The following is a 20,769-nucleotide window of genomic DNA, read 5'->3' on the forward strand; positions in this document are numbered from 1 at the left end:
CTTGACTAGCTCGTTAATCAAAGATGGTTAAGTTTTCTAGCCAAAGACATGTGTTGTCATTTGATGAATGGGATCACATCATTAGAGAATGATGTGATGGATAAGACCCATCTGTTAGCTTAGCACTATGATCGTTTAGTATATTGTTATTGCTTTCTTCATGACTTATACATGTTCCTATGACTATGAGATTATGCAACTCCCGAATCCGGAGGATTTGTCACTCCGATTGTCGGAGAGGTATCTCTGGGCCCTCTCAATAATGCACATCACTATAAGCCTTGCAAGCAATGTGACTAATGAGTTAGTTATGGGATGATGCATTACGGAACGAGTAAAGAGACTTGCTGGTAACGAGTTTGAACTAGGTATGATGATACGGATGATCGAATCTCGGGCAAGTAACATACAAATGACAAAGGGAACAACATATATTGTTATGCGGTTTGACCGATAAAGATCTTCGTAGAATATATAGGAGCCAATATGAACATCCAGGTTCCTCTATTGCTTATTGACCGGAGATGAGTCTCGGTCATGTCTACATAGTTCTCGAACACGTAGGGTCCGCACGCTTAACGTTCGATGATGATCGATATTATGAGTTTATGTGTTTTACTGTACCGAAGGTAGTTTGGAGTCCCGGATGTGATCACGGACATGACGAGGAGTCTCGAAATGGTCGAGACATAAAGAATGATATATTGGACGATGTTATTCGGACACCGGATGAGTTCCGGGGGTCACCGGATAAATATCGGAGTGCCGGAAGGGTTATCGAAACCACCGGAGAAGTAATGGGCCTTATTGGGCCTAGGGGAGAGAGAGAGAGGGACTGCCAAGGGCTGGCCCGCGCCCCCCATGGGCCTAGTCCGAATTGGACTAGGGGAGGGGCGGCGCCTCCTCCTTCCTTCTCTTTCCCCCTCCTTCCTTCTTCTCCTAGTAGGACTAGGGAAGGGGGAGTCCTACTCCTACTAGGAGGAGGATTCCTCCCCCCTTGGCGCGCCTATGAGGGCCGGCCGGCCTCCCCCTCCCTCCTTTATATACGTGGGGAAGGGTCACCCTAGAACACAAGTTGACAGTTGTCTTAGCCGTGTGCGGTGCCCCCTCCACAAATTTCCACCTCAGTCATATCGTTGTAGAGCTTAGGCGAAGCCCTGCATCGGTAACTTCATCAACACCGTCACCACGCCGTCGTGCTGACGAAACTCTCCCTCGGCCTTAGCTAGATCAAGAGTACGAGGGACGTCACCGAGCTGAACGTGTGCAGATCGCGGAGGTGCCGTGCGTTCGGTACTTGATCGGTTGGATCGCGAAGGCGTTCGACTACATCAACCGTGTTACTTAACGCTTCCGCTTTTGGTCTATGAGGGTATGTGGACACTCTCTCCCCGCTCGTTGCTATGCATCACCTAGATGGATCTTGCGTGTGCGTAGGATTTTTTTTTGAAATTACTGCATTCCCCAATAGTGGCATCCGAGCCAGGTCTATGCGTAGATGTTATATGCAAGAGTAGAACACCAAAGGAGTTGTGGGCGTGGGTATATACATATTGCTTGTCGTCACTAGTTGTTTCTTGATTCGGCAATATTGTTGGATGAAGCGCCCGAACCGCGAACATTACATGAACCGCCCTTCATGAGACTAGTTCTACCCGACGTTCTTGGCACACAGGTGGCTGGCGGGTGTCGGTTTCTCCACTTTAAGTTGAATCCGGATTCAATGAACAGGGTTCTTTCCTGAAGATCAAAAAAGCAATCACTATACCTACCGCGTTGTGGTTTTTGTGATGCGTAGGTAAGAACGGTTCTTGACTAAGCCTGTAGCACACGTAAAACTTGCAACAACAAAGTAGAGGACGTCTAACTTGTTTTTGCAAGGCATGTTGTGATGTGATATGGTCAAAGACGTTGATTATATAAATTGTTGTATGAGATGATCATGTTTTGTAAGACAGTTATCGGCAACTGGCAGGAGCCATATGGTTGTCACTTTATTGTATGAAATGCAATCGCCATGTAATAGCTTTACTTTATCACTAAGCGGTAGCGATAGTCGTAGAAGCAATAGTTGGCGAGATGACAACGATGCTACGATGGAGATCAAGGTGTCAAGCCAGTGACGATAGTGATCACGACGGTGCTTTGGAGATGGAGATCAAAGGCACAAGATGATGATGGCCATATCATATCACTTATTTGATTGCATGTGATGTTTATCCTTTATGCATCTTATTTTGCTTAGTTCGGCGGTAGCATAGAAGATGATCTCTCACTAAATTTCAAGGTACAGGTGTTCTCCCTGAGTATGCACAGTTGCTACAGTTCGTCGTGCCGAGACATCACGTGATGATCGGGTATGATAAGCTCTACGTTCACATACAACGGGTGCAAGCCAGTTTTGCACACGCAGAATACTCAGGTTAAATTGACGAGCCTAGCATATGCAGATATGGCCTCGGAACACTGAGACCGAAAGGTCGAGCGTGAATCATATAGTAGATATGATCAACATAGCTAGTGATGTTCACCATTGAAAACTTCTCCATCTCACGTGATGATCGGACATGGTTTAGTTGATATGGATCACGTGATCACTTAGATGATTAGAGGGATGTCTATCTAAGTGGGAGTTCTTAAGTAATATGATTAATTGAACTTTAATTTATCATGACCTTAGTCCTAGTAGTTTTTGCATATCTATGTTGTAGATCAATAGCTCGCGTATAGCTCCCATGTTTTATTTTTGATATGTTCCTAGTGAAAAACATGTTGAAAGATGATAGTAGCAATGATGCGGACTAGCTCCATGATCTGAGGATTATCCTCATTGCTGCACAGAAGAATTATGTCCTTGATGCACCGCCAGGTGACAAGCCTATTGCAGGAGCAGATGCAGACGTTATGAATGTTTGGCAAGCTAGGTATGATGACTACTTGATAGTTTAGTGCGCCATGCTTTACGGCTTAGAACCGAGACTTCAAAAACGTTTTGAACACCATAAAGCATATAAGATGTTCCAAGAGCTGAAATTGGTATTTCAGATTCATGCCCGAGTCGAGAGGTATGAGACCTCTGACAAGTACTTTTCCTACAAGATGGAGGAGAATAGCTCAACCAGTGAGCATGTGCTCAGATTGTCTGAGTACTACAATCGCTTGAATCAAGTGGGAGTTAATCTTCTAGATAAAATAGTAATTGACAGAGTTCTCTAGTCACTATCGCCAAGTTACTGGAACTTCGTGATGAACTATAATATGAAAGGGATGACGAAAACGATTCTCGAGCTCTTTGTGATGCTGAAATCAATGAAGGTAGAAATCAAGAAAAGCATCAAATGTTGATGGTTTACAAGACCACTAGTTTCAAGTAAAATGGCAATGGAAAGAAAGAGAACTTCAAGAAGAATGGCAAGCAAGTTTCCACTCCCATGAAGAAGCCCAAAGCTAGACCCAAGCCTGAAACTGAGTGCTTCTACTGCAAAGGAAATGGTCACTGGAAGCGGAACTGCCCCAAATACTTGGCAGATGAGAAGGATGGCAAAGTGAACAAAAGTATATATGATATACATGTTATTGGTGCGTACTTTGCTAGTGTTCATAGTAGCCCTTGGGTATTTGATACTAATTCAGTTGCTATGATTAGTAACTTGAAACATGAGTTACAAAATGAACAGAGACTAGTTGAGGGCGAGGTGGCGATGTGTGTTGGAAGTGATTCCAAGGTTGATAAGATGACCATCGCACACTTCCTTTACCTTCGGGATTAGTGTTAAACCTAAAATAAATGTTATTTGGTGTTTGCGTTGAGCATAATATGATTGTATCATGTTTATTGCAATACGGTTATTCATTTAAGTCAAAGAATAATTGTTATTCTATTTACATGAATAATACCTTCTGAGGTCATACACCCAAGGTGAATGGTTTACTAAATCTCAATCATAGTGATACACATATTCATAATATTGATGCCAAAAGATGCAAAGTTGATAATGATAGTGCAACATATTTGTGGCACTGTTGTTTAGGTCATATTGGTGTAAAGCGCATGAAGAAACTCCATGCTGATGGGATTTTGGAATCACTTGATGCTTGCGAACCATGCCTCATGGGCAAGATGATTAAGACTCCATTCTCCGGAACAATGGAGTGAGCAACTGACTTATTGGAAATGATGCATATTGATGTATGCGATCCGATGAGTGTTGAGGCTCGCGGCGGGTATCGTTATTTTCTGACCTTCACAGGTGATTTGAGCAGATATGGGTATATCTACTTAATGAAACACAAGTCTGAAACATTTGAAAAGTTCAAAGAATTTCAGAGTGAAGTAGAGAATCATCGTAACAATAAAATAAAGTTTCTACGATCTGATCGCGGAGGCAAATATTTGAGTTACGAGTTTGGCCTTCAATTAAAATAATGTGGAATAGTTTCCCAAACTCATGCCACCTGGAACACCATAGCATGATGGTGTGTCCGAACATCGTAATCGTACTTTATTAGATATGCTGCGATTTATGATGTCTCTTACCGATTTACCACTACTGTATTGGGGTTATGCATTAGAGACAACTGCATTCACGTTAAATAGGGCACCATCTAAATTCATTGAGACGACACCATATGAACTGTGGTTTAGCAAGAAACCTAAGATGTCGTTCCTTAAAGTTTAGGGCTATGATGCTTATGTGAAAAAGCTTCAACCTGATAAGCTCGAACCCAAATCTGAGAAATGCGTCTTCATAGGATACCCAAAGGAAACTGTTGGGTACACCTTCTATCACAGATCCGAAGGCAAGATTTTCGTTGCTAAGAATGGATCCTTTCTAGAGAATGAGTTTCTCTCGAGGGATGTGAGTGGGAGGAAAGTAGAACTTGATGAGGTAACTGTACCTTCTCTCGAATTGGAAAGTAGTTCATCAGATAAATCTATTCCTGTGATGCCTACACCAACTAGAGAGGAAGTTAATGATGATGATCATGAAACTTCGGATCAAGTTACTACAGAACTTCATAGGTCAACCAGAGCACGATCCGCACCAGAGTGGTACGACAATCCTATACTGGAAGTCATGTTACTATACCATGATGAACTTACGAACTATGAGAAAGTGATGATGAGCCTAGATTCCGTAAAATGGCTTGAGGCCATGAAATCTGAGATGGGATCCATGTATGAGACCAAAGTATGGACTTTGGTGGACTTGCCCAATGATCGGCAAGCCATAGAGAATAAATGGATCTTTAAGAGGAAGATGGACGCTGATAGTAGTGTTACTATCCACAAAGCTCGAATTGTCGAAAAACAGTTTTTGACAAGTTCAAGGTATTAACTAGGATGAGGTTTTCTCATTCGTAGCGATGCTTAAGTCTGTCCGAATCATGTTAGCAAATTGCCACATTTTATGAAATCTGGCAAATGGATATCAAAACTACATTCCTTAATGGATTTCTTAAAGAAGAGTTGTATATGATGCAACCAAAAGGTTTTGTCAATCCTAAAGGTGCTAACATAATGTGCAAGCTCTAGCGATCAATCTATCGACTAGTGCAAGCATCTCGGAGTTGGAATACACGCTTTGATAAGTTGATCAAAGCATATTATTTTATACAGACTTGCGGTGAAGCTTGTATTTACAAGAAAGTGAGTGGGAGCACTATAGCCTTTCTGATAAGTATATGTGAATGCCATATTGTTGATCGGAAATGATGTAGAATTTTTTGAAAAGCATAAAGGAGTGTTTGAAAATAGTTTTCAAAGAAAGACCTCGGTGAAGCTGTTTACATATTAGGCATCAAGATCTATAGAGATAGATCAAGACGCTTGATAAAGATTTTTCAATGATTAAATACCTTGCCAAGATTTTTGAAGTAGTTCAAAATGGAACAGTCAAAGAAGGAGTTCTTGCCTGTATTGCAAGGTGTAAAGTTGAGTAAGACTCAAAACATGACCATGGCAGAAAATAGAAAGAGAATGAAAGTCATTCCCTATGCCCCAACCATAGGTTCTATGAAGTATGCTATGCTATGTACCTTGCCATGAGTTTGGCAAGGGGGTACGATATTGATCCAGGAGTAGATCACTTGACAGTGGCCAAAATTATCCTTAGAAGACTAAGGAGATATTTCTCGATTATGGAGGTGATAAAGAGTTCGTCGTAAAGAGTTACACCCCGATGCAAGCTTTACACCGATCTGGATGACTCTAAGTCTCGATCTAGATACATATTGAAAGTGGGAGCGATTAGCTAGAGTAGCTCTGTGCAGAGCATTGTAGACATAGAAAATTTGCAAAATACATACGGCTCTGAATGTGGCAGACCCGTTGACTAAACTTCTCTCACAAGCAAAACATGATCACTCTTTGGGTGTTAATCACATAGCGATGTGAACTAGATTATTGACTCTAGTAAACCCTTTGGGTATTAGTCACATGGAGATGTGAACTAATCACATAAAGATGTGAACTATTGGTGTAAATCACATGACGATGTGAACTAGATTATTGACTCTAGTGCAAGTGGGAGACTGAAGGAAATATGCCCTAGAGGCAATAATAAAGTTGTTATTTATATTTCCTTATATCATGATAAATGTTTATTATTCATGCTAGAATTGTATTAACCGGAAACTTAGTACATGTGTGAATACATAGACAAACAAGAGTGTCCCTAGTATGCCTCTACTTAACTAGATCGTTAATCAAAGATGGTTAAGTTTCCTAGCCATAGACATGTGTTGTCATTTGATTAATGATGTCTACTACACAATCTTCTTCTTATAGATGTTTGTTGGGCCTCCAAGTGCAGAGGTTTGTAGGACAGTAGCAAATTTCCCTCAAGTGGACGACCTAAGGTTTATCAATCCGTGGGAGGCGTAGGATGAAGATGGTCTCTCTCAATAACCCTACAACCAAATAGCAAAGAGTCTCTTGTGTCCCCAACACACCCAATACAATGGTAAATTGTATAGGTGCACTAGTTCGGCGAAGAGATGGTGATACAAGTGCAATATGGATGGTAGATATAGGTTTTTGTAATCTGAAAATATAAAAACAGCAAGGTAACTAATGATAAAAGTGAGCACAAACGGTATTGCAATGCTTTGAAACAAGGCCTAGGTTCATACTTTCACTAGTGCAAGTTCTCTCAACAAGGATAACATAATTAGATCATATAACTATCCCTCAACATGCAACAAAGAGTCACTCCAAAGTCACTAATAGCGGAGAACAAACAAAGAGATTATGGCAGGGTACAAAACCACCTCAAAGTTATCCTTTCTGATCGATCTATTCAAGAGTCCGCAGTAAAATAACATGAAGCTATTCTTTCCGTTCAATCTATCATAGAGTTCGTACTAGAATAACACCTTAAGACACAAATCAACCAAAATCCTAATGTCACCTAGATACTCCAATGTCACCTCAACTATCCGTGGGTATGATTATATGATATGCATCACACAATCTCAGATTCATCTATTCAATCAACACAAAGAACTTCAAAGAGTGCCCCAAAGTTTCTACTAGAGAGTCAAGACGAAAACGTGTGCCAACCCCTATGCATAAGTTCACGAGGTCATGGAACTCGCAAGTTGATCAAACATACATCACATGGATCACATGATATCCCATTTTCACCACAGATAAGCATGTGCAAGACATACATCAAGTGTTCTCAAATCCTTAAAGACTCAATCCGATAAGATAACTTCAAAGGGAAAACTCAATCCATCACAAGAGAGTAGAGGGGGAGAAACATCATAAGATCCAACTATAATAGCAAAGCTCGCGATACATCAAGATCATGCCGAATCAAGAACACGAGAGAGAGAGAGATCAAACACATAGCTACTGGTACATACCCTCAGCCCCGAGGGTGAACTACTCCCTCCTTGTCATGGAGGGTGCCGGAACGGGTCTAGATTGGTTTTCGATGGCTACAGAGGCTTGCGGCGGTGGAACTCCCGATCTAAGTTTCTTTCTGGAAGTTTGGGTATATATAAGAGGTGTTGGAGTCGGGAACAAGTCAGGGGGTCCCCGAGGCGGCCACGAGGTAGGGGGCACGCCCAGGGGGGTAGGGCGCGCCCCTCACCCTCGTGGGTGCCTCGAGACTCTTCTGGCCCATCTCTGGTACTCCGTGGGCTTCTTCTGGTGCAAAAATTATCTTCGTGAATCTTCAGGTCAATTGGACTCTCTTTGGTTTTCCTTTTCTGCAAGACTCAAAAACAAGGAAAAAATAGAAGCTAGCACTGGGCTCTAGGTTAATAGGTTAGTCCCAAAAATCATATAAAATAGCATATAAATGCATATAAAACATCCAATGTTGATAATATAATATCATGGAACAATCAAAAATTATAGATACATTGGAGACGTATCAATGAACGGGATCACATCATTAGAGAATGATGTGATGGACAAGACCCATCCGTTAGCTTAGCACTATGATCGTTTAGTTTATTGCTATTGCTTTCTTCATGACTTATACATGTTCCTATGACTATGAGATTATGCAACTCCTGATTACCGGAGGAACACTTAGTGTGCTATCAAACGTCACAACGTAACTGGGTGATTATAAAGATGCTCTACAGGTGTCTCCGATGGTGTTTGTTGAGTTGGCATAGATCGAAGATTAGGATTTGTCACTCTGATTGTCGGAGAGGTATCTCTGGGCCCTCTCGGTAATGCACATCACTATAAGCCTTGCAAGCAATGTGACTAATGAGTTAGTTACGGGATGATGCATTATGGAACGAGTAAAGAGACTTGCCGGTAACGAGATTGAACTAGGTATGATGATACCGACGATCGAATCTCGGGCAAGTAACATACCGATGACAAAGGGAACAACATATATTGTTATTCGGTTTGACGATAAAGATCTTCGTAGAATATGTAGGAGCCAATATGACATCCAGGTTCCGCTATTGGTTATTGACCGGAGATGAGTCTCGGTCATGTCTACATAGTTCTCGAACCCGTAGGGTCCGCACGCTTAACGTTCGATGACATCGGTATTATGAGTTTATGTGTTTCGATGTACCAAAGGTAGTTCGCAGTCCCGGATGTGATCACGGACATGACGAGGAGTCTTGAAATGGTCGAGACATAAAGAATGATATATTGGATGATATTTCGGACACCGGATGAGTTCCGGGGGTCACCGGATAAATATCGGAGTGCCGGAAGGGTTATCGGAACCATCAGAGAAGTAATGGGCCTTATTGGGCCTAGGGGGGACAGCGAGGGACTGCCAAGGGCTGGCCGCGTGCCCCCCATGGGCCTAGTCCGAATTGTACTAGGGGGAGGGCGGCGCCCCCTCCTTCCTTCTCTTTCCCCCTCCTTCCTTCTTCTCCTAGTAGGACTAGGAAAGGGGGGAGTCCTACTCCTACTAGGAGGAGGATTCCTCCCCCTTGGCGTGCCTATGAGGGTCGGCCGGCCTCCCCCTCCCTCCTTTATATACGTGGGGAGGGGGGCACCCTAGAACACAAGTTGACAGTTGTCTAAGTCGTGTGTGGTGCCCCCTCCACAGATTTCCACCTCGGTCATATCGTTGTAGAGCTTAGGCGAAGCCCTGTGTCGGTAACTTCATCAACACCGTCAGCACACCGTCGTGTTGACGAAACTCTCCCTCGGCCTCAGCTGGATCAAGAGTACGAGGGACGTCACCGAGCTGAACGTGTGCTGATCGGGGAGGTGCCGTGCGTTTGGTACTTGATTGGTTGGATCACGAAGACGTTCGACTACATCAACCGCGTTACTTAACGCTTCCGATTTCGGTCTACGAGGGTACGTGGACACTCTCTCCCTGCTTGTTGCTATGCATCACCTAGATGGATCTTGCGTGTGCGTAGGAATTTTTTTGAAATTACTGCGTTCCCCAACATTCTCCACCTACTCAAACACACACACTTGCATTAAAATTTCCACCACACTTCATTAATGGTGCCTTCAACTTAGGTACGGTCGCCCCCGCTCCCGCACCTTTGATGAGGTAAAATAGATAAAAACTTCTCGTTAATTTATGTGCATATATATGATGCATGCGCATATGGGTGGATATGTGATGGATGTGTGTGTCATTAGTTGCTATCTATAGAAATTGCATTGGTCGCGAATTATTGTCTCATGCGATGTTTCATTTTGCATGCAATGTCTAGAGACTTGCCAATGTTTTGGCGAAACGTTGGTTCATTTTCATTTCATCAAAATTTTGGCACTCAATATGTCCCTTTTTTTAGCAAAGGTCATGCCGATTTTTATGCCATCATTGGTAATATATGTAATTATTTTTGTACTTTTACCTTTGCAGCGCTGCTTGATCTATCGAAAGATTCAATATGGATCAAAATGTGAAGGGCTTTCTCAATTTTGCGGTGGAAAATATGATACAAAAGGGTGAAGTGCAGATATTTTGTCCATGTTCGACATGCAAAATGAAGTTTTGCACAACCCGTTCGAAGGCAACATGCTGGCACACTTGCTCCGTCACGATTTTGTTGCAGATTATACACGATGGACAAAGCATGGTGAGGAGAATTTTAGCGATGAAGAAGGAGGAAACAATGATGCGGAAAACTCTGTCGATGAAGTAGAGCTACCAAAAGGAGGAAACTATGAACATGCCCATGGAGGAGAAAATGATGAAATGCCACCCCGAACATGAAGAGGATCATGAGACTGTTACGCAGGATATGTCGTTGGCTACAATGCTACAAGATCCTCATGTTAAATATCTCCTTCGGAAGTAGATGACAACCAAGAGAGCTACTATTAAAGAGGCTCTAAAGTTGGCGCAAATGGAATTATACATGAAAACTCCACTGTATGAAGGTTGCGATCCCGAGCACAACACCGCATGCACGTCACGCTCAAACTTCAGGACATCAATGCAGATTCAAGAACACACATGCAAGTCTGGAGGTGCTACTTTGGAATATTTATAAGAGTTGACTACCAAGGGATTACTGTTTCCTCGTAGTGTCGAGAGGCAGAGAAGATCGTGTCCTGCTATGTTGCTACACGTAAGATGGATCAATATGCGTGTAAGCGTTGCATCTTATATTGGAATGAGTATGAGAAAATAGAGTGTCCAACATTTGCAACGAACCCTGATCACAAGCACCAGAGAGAAGGAACCTAAAGGTTGTATGGTACACTTCCATTCATTGCCTTCGCTTGTAGCGTTATTTCGCTGACCCGAAGGAAACAAAGAAATAGTTGCACAGACTAGAATGTCTAAAAGTGTTGCGCATATCTGGATATATGCAGATAGTTGTAGTGGAAAGCACTGGACAGTTTAGAACCAGAATTCACAGCAAAACCAAGAAACCCCTTAGGTTGTCTCATGCGATGTTTCAGTTGCATGGACTAAACTTCCATTTGGCAAACAGAGTAGCACACATAGTACATGGCACTCAATTATGGATATACAACCTCCCTCCCTGGCTTTGTACGAACAAAAGTACATACACATGGTTATGCCATCATTCAAGGGTCAATCAACTGTAATGATATCACACATACTTGAGCGCTGTTGAAAGTCTATCGAAATATTATGGAATGCTGAAGGGGTCAACTGCGGATGCTAGCACAAAATTATTTACACATGAGAGCAGCATTGGTCATGACCATTCATGACATGCAAAATGGTTACAGATATATCTTCCGTCGGGCAACATGCCATGGACACTTGCGGTTGTGTTAGAATGTATGGATGAGGAACATCTTTTCGGCAGCGATCGAAAAAGGGCAGTAGCAAAACAGTGTTCATGGGCCATAGAAGGTGGCTTGACAAAGAGGACGAGTGAGAACTCGCCCATGGAGGAGTTTGACAACACTATGAGACCCGAGAGGATATCTGGCCATGCCGGGCCGGGTCCGGTTGGGGGCCTACAAACAAGCCCATGTTCAAAAACTGAGGCCCGGAAGCTAGGCACCAATGAGGCCTACTATTTCAAGCCTCTAAAGTCCCGGCGCATCTGGTAAATAAGCCCTGAAAACTCCACTGTAGGGCTTAGGGCGATGGGCCCGAGCACACTTCCATGCATGCACGTCCAAGCTCATCCAGGCTCTGCTGGTGGGCTCAAAACTCACACATGCAAGTCGGCCCTACGGAAAAGCCATCGGGCCTAGGCCCTGGAATTTTTGGCTGGCCTGTAGTGTGATGAGCGACAGGGATCGTGGCCTGAGATGCAACTACCGAGCACCACATAAGGTCTTGGAGAAGATATGATGTTAATGATTGGGAAGATATTCCCTAAGCCAGGAAAGAAAAGAATAGAGTCAACTCTGACGAAAACCCTGATACAAGTAGAAGAAGGAAGTCTCTAGGTTGTATGGACTACTAGTACCCCATTCCTCGCTTGATAGACGTATATTACAAAAAATGTGCAAGAGGTTGGCACACTGTTCTGAATATTCCGTTCATTTCTATTATTGAGTAGTTTTCAGTGGCGGACCTGCAGTTTAGAACCATTTGAGTTTTTATTAGCAACAAGAAATATTTGTGTTTAGTGGGTCACTAAATCCAAAACAGAGTAGCACACATAAAAGTAGCCCTTGACTTTGACTTGAAGAATTGAATCCGCCTTCTTCTTCTTATTCTTCTTAAAGTCTCCCAGGCGTGGTATCATCGGATCCACAAGGTCAATTTGTATCCATTTGTAGCTGTTGACCAAGGAGTCAAATAGGAAGCCCGAACGGCAAACCTGTGCTACTATGAACTTGTTTTCACCATGAGAATTGGTCATCCATTCATTCGAGTTTCCATTTCTTCGGAATCTGGCATGCTCATGACACTTTTTAAATGTAGACTAATCATCTTCTTTCGGCATCTATGAAAACTCTTTCGTCGCTTCGGGCCATAGAAGGTCCAGACAGGAGAACTCGTAGGAGATCTGTTTGACAACACTAATGAGACCCGAGGGTATATCTGGCCATGGGCCGGGCCGGGCCGGGCTTGGGCCGGGCCTAAAAAAGCCCATGGCAAAAAACTGAGGCCCAGGCCCTCCCAGGCCCTACCATTGGGCCTACTTTTCAAGCCCAAGCCCGGCCCATCTGGTAAAAAGCCCTGAAAAGCCCTTAGGGCTTAGGGCCGTGGGCCGGGCCTCTTCCTTAAAATGCCAATATGCCAAGTCCAAGCCCATCCAGGCTCTGCTGGTGGGCTCAAAACTCAGGCCCAAGCCCGGCCCACGGAAAAGCCATCGGGCCTAGGCCCTGGATTTTAGGGCTGGGCCTGGGTGGGCCGACAGGGCCGGGCCTGAGATGGCCAGGACTACCCGAGGGCCACCACATAAGAGGTCTGGAGAAGAAATTATGAAAATGTTAATGAATTGGGAAGATTTCCCTAAGCCAGGAAAGAAAAGAAAGAAGTCCTCTGAGAAAATACCGCTAAAAGTATGGAAAAGGAAGTCTGTTTTCTAGGGCTTGCAGTATTGGGAACTACTCAGTACGCCCCATTCTCTTGATATGATGTATATTACAAAAAATGTGTGCAAGAGTTTGCTTGGCACACTGTTTGAATATTCCGCCTTCTTTCTCTTTTGAGTTTTTCTGGCGGACCTGCCGTAGGCTAAACTTTTTGAGTTTTTATTAGTAACAAGTAAATATTTTGTTTGGAGGGGTCACAAAGCCAAAAAATAAGTGATTTTAGCCTTTATAAAAGTAGCCCTTGACTTTGACTTGAAGAATTGAATCCGCCTTCTTCTTCTTATTCTTCTTAAAGTCTCCCAGGCGTGGTATCATCGGATCCACAAGGTCAATTTGTATCCATTTGTAGTCTGGCACCAACAGTCAAACTAGGAGCTCAACGGCCACCTGTTACTATGAACTTGTTTTCCCCTCATTCTTTGAGAATTAGAAGGATCCTTTTCGAGTTTCCATTTCTTCATTTGGAATCTAGGCTCTTCTATCTTCGACTTACTTTTTTGAGACTAATCATTTTCATTTACCATCTCATGGAAAACTCTTTTCGTTCCGCTTCCGGGAAATCCAGTTACAGGAGAACTAGGAATAGGGAGCTCTCCCCTTTTTCAGAAAAGAGTACAGATGGTCCGAGGGCAAGACAAGTCTTGAAAGATATCAATATTAGGGAAGAGCGTCAACCCTCATCCATTAAAACCAAGAAGGCAAGGGTCAAAGGCAACAAGTCAGCCAAGGGCAAAACTGTGTCCAAAACCAAAGATGATTTATTGCACCCCCCCCCCCCAGCTTGCTTCACTCTCGACGAGGATGAACTTTATCAAGTTTTCAGAATTCGACGATAGACGCCTCAGACTCATGGAATATGCACAGTAACTTTGCTAGCTCAAAGGGCAGTCTCATTCAGAAAATACATGAAGGAGAACACTGCGGGAACAATTACTGCTCCTGTACTACACTTTACACAACAATGATCCAGCCGAGCTGGCCTTCTGAACGTATGATTACAGCCTGATCAACTATACTATGAGGCCTCACATGGACTTACAGCAGTACATATATAGCTTACATTGACTGTGTTACATTGTCGGTTCCACACGATAGTCGCGGGTGTGGGCCATCACTCTACACTCTATACTGAATAGCGCTGATATGCTTTATAAAGTTCCTCCTGGAGGATAAGGCGGGCGTTAACGATCTCCCGGCTGGTGCAATTCTTCTTTTGTTTTCTTTTCCCCTTCTTTTTGGCTGATAATTTGCTACTTTACAGTTTCCCCTTTTAGCTGTTACACAGTGCTGTTTAAGCAAAATTGGTGTGCTCTTTCTTCAGCAATAACTATTTCTTTTTTGGGCAAAATAGAGGCCTCCCTCTCCGATTTCATATATAGAAATCACATGGTCTGATCTTCAGCCGGAGCTATTAATCCCTCTCACCCTTCGAAACGAGATGCTCGTAGCCTCGTCACAAAATCTTCTCTTTCCACTGATGCACAAATTGCCGCAGAATTCGACGATAGACGCCTCAGAAACATGGAAATGCACAGTAAACTTTGCTAGCTCAAAGGGCAGTCTCATTTATTCCAGAAAAATACAAAGGAGAACACTGCGGGAACAGTTACTGCTTGTACTACACTACAGCAACAATGCCAGCCGAGCTGGCCTTCTGAACGTATCTATCTACAGCCTGATCAAATACTATAGGCCTCACAGGACTTACAGCAGTACATATATAGCTTACAATTGATTGTGTTACATTTCGGTTCCACACGATAGTCGCCGGGTGTGATCACTTCTACACTCTATACTGAATGCGCTGATATGCTTTATAAAGTTCCTCCTGGAGGATAAGGCGGGCGTTAACGATCTTCATTTCCTGCAATTCTTCTTTTGTTTTATCTTTTCCCCTTCTTTTTTGGCTGATAATTTGCTACTTTACAGTTTCCCCTTTTAGCTGTTACACAGTGCTGTTTAAGCAAAATTGTGTGCTCTTTCTTCAGCAATAACTATTTCTTTTTTGGGCAAAATAGAGGCCTCCCTCTCCGATTTCATATATAGAAATCACATGGTCTGATCTTCAGCCGGAGCTATTAATCCCCTCTCACCCTTCGAAACGAGATGCTCGTAGCCTCGTCCACAAAATCTTCTCTTTCACTGATGGCACAAATGCCGCAGAATTCGACGATAGACGCCTCAGAAACATGGAAATGCACAGTAAACTTTGCTAGCTCAAAGGGCAGTCTCATTTATTCCAGAAAAATACAAAGGAGAACACTGCGGGAACAGTTACTGCTTGTACTACACTACAGCAACAATGCCAGCCGAGCTGGCCTTCTGAACGTATCTATCTACAGCCTGATCAAATACTATAGGCCTCACAGGACTTACAGCAGTACATATATAGCTTACAATTGATTGTGTTACATTTCGGTTCCACACGATAGTCGCCGGGTGTGATCACTTCTACACTCTATACTGAATGCGCTGATATGCTTTATAAAGTTCCTCCTGGAGGATAAGGCGGGCGTTAACGATCTTCATTTCTGCAATTCTTCTTTTGTTTTATCTTTTCCCCTTCTTTTTTGGCTGATAATTTGCTACTTTACAGTTTCCCCTTTTAGCTGTTACACAGTGCTGTTTAAGCAAAATTGTGTGCTCTTTCTTCAGCAATAACTATTTCTTTTTTGGGCAAAATAGAGGCCTCCCTCTCCGATTTCATATATAGAAATCACATGGTCTGATCTTCAGCCGGAGCTATTAATCCCCTCTCACCCTTCGAAACGAGATGCTCGTAGCCTCGTCCACAAAATCTTCTCTTTCACTGATGCACAAATGCCGCAGAATTCGACGATAGACGCCTCAGAAACATGGAAATGCACAGTAAACTTTGCTAGCTCAAAGGGCAGTCTCATTTATTCCAGAAAAATACAAAGGAGAACACTGCGGGAACAGTTACTGCTTGTACTACACTACAGCAACAATGCCAGCCGAGCTGGCCTTCTGAACGTATCTATCTACAGCCTGATCAAATACTATAGGCCTCACAGGACTTACAGCAGTACATATATAGCTTACAATTGATTGTGTTACATTTCGGTTCCACACGATAGTCGCCGGGTGTGATCACTTCTACACTCTATACTGAATGCGCTGATATGCTTTATAAAGTTCCTCCTGGAGGATAAGGCGGGCGTTAACGATCTTCATTTCTGGAAAAAATAATCACATGTATACCTGTTTAGACATAGTACCAGTAATAAGATTAAAGAACACGTTACTTTCAATAGGCAACTCTTACGCGTATTTCATTTTTAAGGACAAAGTCCCTGTTGTCAGATCATATGTAATACTAGGTGACAGGCCATGTAAAGGTATCTGACAGGCAAATTTAAGTTTACTGCAGCTCTAGACAATGCTTGCAACTGGCTATATTTTTAGGAGACAACAATATTTTTAATGTTGAGAAGTACAAACAATATCTACAGGAAACGGCGGTTTGTGAGTGAGCTGTGACATACCCATCCATTATTGTTGTCCAAATGAAGGAAACCGCCATGGCCTCGAGCATTCTTAAACTTGTAGACAGGTCCAGAAGCTGATAATAGAAGTCGAGTAAGACAGCAAGTACAGGCCAGAGAGCAGAGACAATAATCTGATTATATTGATTTATTACTCTGAAGATCCATAGCATAGCTTGCGAAGAAGAGAACAATAGATTTTGAACAAACATGAATAGAGGCAGTATTTTGCTTTGAGATATCAGGACATAAGCATCGAAATGATAGCTTAATAATTCTTAGTAGCGATAAATAACTGACAAGTAACAGCATATTTTTCACAATATGGAGTGGTTTCCGAAAACGAAATCTTGGAGAGAGACATCTGTGGCATTGCATGAAAACAAACTGAAAGTATAACGGTGTATATGAATAAGTAACACATTTACAAAAAGGAAATTGCAGCTGTACAGGATTTTGTGTAAGAATACCTTCTACCAATACACTGGATCTTCGGACAATAGAAGAGGTGTGTCCAGGTCAATAAAACTGCAACCACAAGAGAAGAAGAACCATTTAAGCACCTAGTCTGATAGACATAAGGTCTGAAACTTCATGCCATCATTTCTAGTTTGAACTTCCTAGTGATATTGTCTTGAGTTGTAAAATACTTTTCTACTTTTCAGTTTTCACAAGTAATCTAGTTTGCAGGGAATTTGCACAATTAACCAACCTGAAACAATCAAGCCCAGCGGCGAGATGACCAGCAAAGCCCATGGCAATCCTAGTCTCGACCATACCACCAATCATAAGTGCAATACCAGCTTTTCTTGCAGCATCGATTACTTCGAGGGCTCCAAGAACCACCCAACTTTGCCAGTTTGGTGTTAATAACATGAGCAAGATTTCCATGTATAATTTTCTGAGCATCATGTAAACCACGACAGCTTTCATCAGCAGCAACAGCAACTCTATATTTCTCCATAGCAGCAATGCTAACTTCACGGAGACCTTCCCAGTCATCTCTATGAACTGGTTGCTCAAAGAGTACAGGAGTCACTCCCATTTCTGAAACCAATGAAATAAATAAGATACAGTACTACAGAAGTACAGATACCATACAGCGTCACACTGACTGAGATATTAAAGAGTGAAAAGATTGAACATAGTGAGAGTACACACCGTTTAGTCTGTCAAGAACTTCAATTGCTTGGTTTGCTGTGTACCCTCCATTTGCATCCAAGATAAATGAGCAGTCCGGATGGACAAGCCGTATAGTCTTCAGAACTTCTATGTCTGAGTTCAAGTTTTTCCCTACTTTGAGCTTCAGAGTTTGAAACCCTTGTCCCTGATATTTTGCAGCCAATTGAGCGGCTTCATTTGGGGCCACAATTGGAATCTAAATTCAGAAATAGATGAACTTAGCAATTTTGATGACGCAAACGTAGGGATGCTGGACCCACTGAAGAGAATACTTTGATAACCATACCGTCATGGCTGTTGTCACAGTGTTTGATGCTCCCCCAAATAATCTCCACAAGGGTATGCGGATGGTGTTAGCTACCGCGTCAATCACTGCCATCTCCACTCCTGCTCTGGCCTTTGTTGGAGAAAAGAACAAGTAAATACACATCAGGGGAAGATTCTTGTGTCCAAACACTTCTGAAATCATGAAAAGAAAAATGAAGATGATACATTTGACCAAGTTCCAAGAGAAACAATTAAGCAGTTGTATGTGCACCAAAAGGATCAAACTCTAAGAACTGAGAACCAACTTTCAGCTTGAAGGTAGGCCTTCCCTGATTTTAGATGTAAAATCTTTGTTATTGCTGGCTTGTGTTCAGAGTCCCTTAAATTACCTTTTATGGTATCAGGTGTTGTTAAAAGTAGATTCTGAGTGCGAAATTGTCATTCATTTGGGATCAGGGCATGATCCAGTTGTCAACCACCTCAATCGGTTCAGAGGTCAGAGCTATATCAGGGCGACCTCCATCTACATCAAGGCCTAGCATTCAAACTCCAATTCCCCATCCTTCCATCAACATCAGCTAAAAGAAGTGACTTGGAAACTCTGAAGACTCAAAGCGAATCCCTCCACTGTCTTGTGGTGGAGAACTCCTCAAACTGTCAAACTCCGTATGAAGACTGAACAAGATGGGTGGGCAAGATTAGGATGGGCAAGCAGAATGGGTGTGGATGGATGTCTCACCGATGCGAAGGTGTGTCCGGGGAGCGCATCGGCGACGTCCTGGAGCACCGCGCCGAGGGGCACGCTCCGGGCGGCCACGAGCGCGGCGCAGGCGCGTCCGGACGGCGGCGAGCGCGGGGCTGGTCCTCGCTGCGGTGACGGAGGGGAGCACGGGGGCCTCGCCCCAGCCGACGGCGCCGCTGGAGAGCTCGACCCGCACGGCGACGTTGGAGACGGCGTCGAGGCGCGAGGAGGCGATGGTGAAGGGCGCGGCGAGCGGCACGTTGAGCGGGCGCGCCTCGGCCGCCGCCAGGTCCACCGAGAAGGTCTCCTTGAGGGCGTCGAAGCCGAACGCCTCCATCGGCTGGCTGCTGCTGCTGCGGGGTCGGAGGGGTGGGGACGGCGACGGCGACGGCGAGATGCCGCGGAGGCGGGCGACGCGTGGGGTGGGGTTGAGGAGTGGCCTCGGGTAGGAAGGTTTGTGGGCGAAGCAGAGAGGGGATGAGGAGGATGTGGTGGAGGCGTCCATGGCCGGCAGCGCTGGGAAGCAGTGGCTCGGTCGACGTTGACAACTGCTCCGTGAGGCCGACGTTGACAGCGCTGGGAAGCGGTGGCTCGATTCGCGGGAGGCCGGCCGAGGAGGAGCTGCCGGCCGCTTTCTATGTAGATAGAGTGGTTGCGCAGTGGCGACTGACAGGGTGGGGCCGCGTCGCCGGTGGCCGTCGCTGGCATCTCCACTGCTCCGTGACGGGGAGGTGGCGGAGCAGCGCCCGGGAGCGGGCCCACGTGTCAGCTGAGCACGGAACTGTTCGGTGGCTGCATGCGGCGATGGGGCCCAGACGCAGCGGGGCAGAGGGGCTGGGCTGGCGATGCCGTCGAGGAGCAGCTGCAGCAGAGCGGGATCGCCGAGGAGTCGCCGCGGCGGTGGTCGGCACGTGGACAGAAGAAGTAGCCCGTCCGTCCATCGGGGGGACCACCCGTCGGTGAGCACCGCCGACGATTCGGCAGACGATTGTGGCAAAACTTCGTATTTTAACCCTTCTCAGCATAGAAATTCAGGATCTGGTCTCTGTTGAAAAGAATTTCGAGATTTGAACCCTTTCGCTACCGTCAAAGGTTGTGGCGGTAGGGTTAGACAGGCTACCGCCAAAGTCTCTGACGGTAGAGTGCGACGGGGGGAATGCTAGCCGTTTGCCCGAACTGACGTGGATAAGTATCCTACCGTCAGGGATCCTGGCGGTAGCCTGTCTAACCCTACCGCCAGAACCCCTGACAATAGGTGGTGGCTGGATTTTTGTCTCGAAAAGTTTCTGTAACGAAATATCGAAGTGTCCTAGCAGTAGGTTCACCCTACCGCCAGGGATCTTGTCGATAGGTTGTATGATGGCGGTAGGGTCATAGTGTTTTATGGTTTCAAGTTTAATTGCTTGCTTCTTTTCAAAATCAATATCATAGCAATGATATAGAGCTAAAAAACAGATCTCAAACAATTAGACTTAGGCATCACATACACATTAATAAAATTTGAAGTATATAGACATGTCAAACGAAGAAACTATGCTCTTTTTTACATGAAAGTATATACTCATTTCTTTTACCATGAAACTATACTCATATTGACAAGAACAAATGGCATGAAGTTAACTTAATGT

General features: G+C 44.1%; 1 pseudogene; it reads right to left on the minus strand.

Annotated features, from left to right (window-relative positions):
- Nucleotides 1-16,294: 16,294 nt before the first annotated feature.
- LOC125542471 lies at nucleotides 16,295-19,779 on the minus strand (annotated as a pseudogene).
- Between the last annotated feature and the right edge of the window lie 990 nt (nucleotides 19,780-20,769).

Source organism: Triticum urartu, chromosome 3, assembly GCF_003073215.2.
Source record: "Triticum urartu cultivar G1812 chromosome 3, Tu2.1, whole genome shotgun sequence".
NCBI classification, from domain to species: Eukaryota; Viridiplantae; Streptophyta; class Magnoliopsida; order Poales; family Poaceae; genus Triticum; species Triticum urartu.